The sequence below is a fragment of the Stegastes partitus genome, unplaced genomic scaffold (genome assembly GCF_000690725.1).
Source record: "Stegastes partitus isolate 25-593 unplaced genomic scaffold, Stegastes_partitus-1.0.2 Scaffold114, whole genome shotgun sequence".
NCBI classification, from domain to species: Eukaryota; Metazoa; Chordata; class Actinopteri; family Pomacentridae; genus Stegastes; species Stegastes partitus.
The window spans coordinates 206,997-211,711 of record NW_007577845.1 but is presented as its reverse complement, the minus strand read 5'-3'; positions in this window follow the sequence as shown (position 1 = coordinate 211,711).

Sequence of the window (4,715 nt, the reverse complement as noted above, 5' to 3'; positions counted from 1 at the left end):
GGATGTTATCGACCTATTAAATGACCGTTATAATAATGGATCTTCTTCCAGTAGGGACGTCCTTCACCTCCTCGTAGGCTCAGCAGGTCGTTATTATGTAGAGGTGCTCTGTGGTGGTTTTGCAGCGACAACACGGAACAGAAGTCCACATCTGGAGGTCGTGGGGGTTGGTGGAGGACGTACACAGAGGAGACGTGAGTCTGAGTCTCATCTCGGACCATTAGTTTAGTCTTAGTTTTTGACTTTGGCAGTTTTTTACTTGGTGTTTGAGTTTTTAGTCATGTTTGGGTAAATGTAGGCACTAAAACTACTTGGTCAAGGTTAGGGACCCAAAGCTGCTCGGTTAGATTTGGAGAAGACCCGTAGTTTGGGTTTAAATTCACCCTGTTTACCGCACTCAAAGCTCCCGTTTATACATTTTCAGCATCTCAACTCCACGTTATTCACACGAACCCAAGAGGTGGCCTTCAGTATCGGGGTTACTTTCTGTTTGTCAGTGATGAGAATAGATGATAACGTTCCTTCAGGCCTGCTAGAAGGTGGACGAGGTTCCTACTAGCCCACATGTGGATGGATGTGTGTGCATCATCAGTAACCATTTAGTGGGCTGATAGCATCAGCAGGAGGGGCAGTGTGATGGTGATACCTGCCCTCAGTGCAGGAGCCTCAGTTTGTAAAGCATTTTTTATGCACATACAGATATCTGCATTAAACGTTTGTTTGCTCGTCAGAATCATGACAACGCTGCTGCTTCCACAAGAGAAGGTCTATCACATCATCTGTTGACCTTTCATGGTGAGATTACACAGAACATCCAGCGTCAGGGCGTCCTGGAGGAGAGCAGGACTAAACGTCTCCAACTGTCTGATCAGGTCTGAAAAATTAAAACTAAAATGTTTTAGAAGCACTTCTTACAGTCAGAACTGGTGATTTTGTTAATCACGTGTTAGATTAATATCTATACAAATTTGGTGAATTAATTCAATTCACTTTGGTTCAGATCAGAGCAATTAAATGCGGTGCAGAGTAATTAGGTTCATTTCTGTTCATTACAACCCAATCAGTTGTTGTGCTGAAATCCAATCAGCAGATAACAAAATGTTTTGATCCCCGCAAGAGTCGCGCATGATCGGGCTCGAAGTGTTGAGTTCATTCAGAGTTCTTCATTTAGATTTAATGTTTTACCTTCCACGTGTAAATCCAATACCCCGATAATGTTCTGTTTTTGGTAAATGATATGAAGGATGTAGGTGTTCCCCTGACGTGCTTTATGCAGAGTTATTGGCTGTGAGAGTGTGAAAAACAAGCCATCTGTCTTAATATTCCCTCTGCTCAGCGTAGACACACTAATGACTGTAATGTATCACCTGGATATTATATTTCAATAAAAAATATCCGTACCTGTGTGTCACCATGTTTCTCTCTCTCCGTTAGTTTCTCTGTATGTCACTTGCTCTGTTGTTAATTTCACAAAAACGATGTGTGATGCATCATATGTGTCTAATAAACCGGTTCTCAGTTAAACCCGCAGCCTTCATGTCCGTAAATCTGCTGCGTTCGCCGGCCAGTAGTTCCACCAAATAGTGTGACTCTCATGTAGCCAGTGAATTATGAACGAGTGGATCAGGTGAGGCTTAAAAAGTCTGGTGCTTCATGTTAAATTTCAAGTCACTCGTGTCTTCCTTAATATTGATGAGTTCACAAAATCACAGGAAAAAAAAAACTTTATGGTGCCTAGTCATGCAGATAATTCCTGTTTCGTGAGACATCCAGAAATAAACGTCTGTAAGCGCAGCAGTTAAATGGAATTAATGTGTTTTTATTGTATTTATATATTTTTATATACTTTTTTTTTTTATTTATGCCTCATTTTATTGCGTTGACAAACTCAACACAACCTGGACAATCCTTTTTTGATCCTTTATTATTATTGCTATTTATTTTATTTTATTTTATTTTATTCTATTTTGTTTTGTTTTGTTTTGTTTTGTTTTATTTTTCCCCAAAGCCAACTGCATTTGTGCCCTTGGACTATCATAATTTTTTATTTTTTTATTTTTTCCTTTTTGCTTTTCTTTGTTTCTTTATTTTTTTTAATTTTTATTTTTTTATACATAAATAATAAATAAATAAATATCTCAGCTGACTTTAAAGCTAACCAAACTCTGTGCCTTCATCCCAACCAATCTCCCGTTTATTCAAGCAGATACGATGTAAGGAAAGTGCAACGTAAGTGAAATTTTAACGATTTAAATTCAGCATATATGTACATAAGCATATAACATAGATGTCAGAGAGGTGGTCGGTCAGTTCTGCCCTCAGCCCCCCAGAGCCCACCACAGTGTGTAATAAGTCATTATTAAGTCATGTTTCAAAGATGACTATTGATTTCCTCCCGGCTGCCGGGGGCCGCGACAAAACGCACAAACGCAGATATGAGTGAAGTTCCTATCAGGACGATCCCCTCCGACGATTAGCCGCCGTCCACGGCCGCTGATGAATCACTCGCTGCACTTTGATCACTTTGTGCTTTTCCCTTCTCCAGATTCCCCCGGAGGTGCTTTCGTCTTATTTTGTGCTCTCCCTGGCAGGAAAATCAATGACTATTTGAATTGCTTTGAATGGCTGAGTTTGTCTGAATGGATAAGGAGTGAATGAATGATGTATAAGCTGAAGACGAGCACTTTTCAGAGCACAATTCAGATGCGTCTGTTTTTTAGCAACTGCCTGGAATAGAGGGAAAGGATTTCTTTTTTTTCCCCCCCGACTGGTTGACCTGATTTGGAGCTGATTCCATCTCATGTTGTTGCATTTTACTGCAGTCAAATATTTTAAACACAGTAATAAAAAAACAACACGCATGTACATGTGTGGGCATGTGAACCCATTCAGCTCAGTGTCAGACCATCTGAAAGTGTATGTCGTAATACATTCAAGTCCATTAATGCCTGGGAATGAAACAGAATCCGAAAGAGGACACACTCATGCAAGCACACACACACACACACACACACACAGAGCGCTGTATGTCTCTGATAGCTTCTATTATCTAGGTCTCCCTCCTGGCTGCACATCAAACATGGATGAGCTCCAACCATAAAAGGCTCCATTTTCCTTTGATTTATACAAGGAATAAAAATCGGAAAGGTGAAAAGTCCAAACCATGCATATTTTATCAGCTCACTGACACCAAAGGCAAGACAGAACAAATTTTAACATTGAGCAAAACTTAAAATAGAGCATGATAGGACCAAACACAGGAGCTGCAGCAGTGAACCTCCTGACCTCGCCGGCCAGAAGCCTTCAAACCTGATCCTGCACCGGCCAAAAAAAGCTGCTCTGCAGTGGCACAAAGACTCACATTGCCAATATTTTCCAAGTAAATTTGATTTGACTTGATTAATTATTCAGGTTATGATGCACTACTTATAATTCTCTTTCAGGAATTAAGCAAACATGCTCTCCTTTGCTGTGTGAACGGGCTGAGACGCTCATGATGCCGGCGTCTAGACGGCAGCATCAACATCATGTTTTATATTTGGCCCAAATTTTTCAGGCCGCAGCAGAGATGGAGTGAACAGATACCACTTTAGGATCAATAGACCGGTCCCCAGGGCCCGGTTTGTCTTATTCCTTGTTAAAAGACAGAAGTGATAGCATCAGAGTTGTGGCTGAGAGAGGATTTATCGGAGTGTGTTTTCACTCGTAGCCTCCAGTGAGGCGGCTCTGTGTGTGTTGTTGTCTTTATTTTGCTTGATGAACACATAAAGTTGAAATAAGGAGTTGCTATGGTAGCCTGGCTGTAACTTAGAAGCTCAATTCTACTCTGATAATCAGACTAAGGCACAAAATTAGAACAAACAAATATATTATTTTATGTTTTCTGGCATCACATCAAATCTATATGAAGAACAAATATTTGTGTTTTCTTTGCATTTTGGCTGATTTTGTTTTTAATTGATTTCACTCACACAGTTTGGATATTTATTGTTTTTGGCAAAGTGAGTAGATTAATCCTATTTACAAAGTTGTTTTCTATCGATGCAGATCTATGCTGATCAGATCTATGCTGATAAGATCTATGCTGTCTTTTGCAGATTCATTCACAAACTATTTACACCGCTTCACTTTTCTCATTTATTATTTTTTTGTGTGTTGCAGCCCTAAAATGATTTAAATCCTTCTTATTAATCTACACCTAATACGCCATCATGACGAAGTGAAAACAGATTCATAATATTTCTTTAAATGTTTTAAAAATAGGAAAGCTGGAATCCACATTTCCCATTTGTCTTGATCATCTCTGAGATCTTTCTACAGCAGAATATGAATCAAGCCATTAGGTCCAGTGAACTGTCTGCAGAGCTCATAGACGGGCTTGTGTTGAGGTGGAGATCCGGGGAAGGCTGGAGTTGGCTGGCCGGCCAAACTGAGCAATCAGGGGAGAAGGGTCTCGGTCAGAGGAGTGACCACAAACCTGACAGTCCCTCTGGCTGAGCAATAAGAGATCCTGTGTGGAGATGGAAGAAACTTCAAGAGTGACAACCATCACTGCAGCACTCAGAGATCAAAGCCTCTCCTCACTGAGAGACACATGAAAGCAGCTTGGAGTTAGAAAAAAAAAAAAAAAAACAGGCACTTTAAGGACTTTTAGACTGCGAGAAACAAGATTTTGTGGATGGATGAAACCCAGATTGCATGTTTGGCCTCATGTC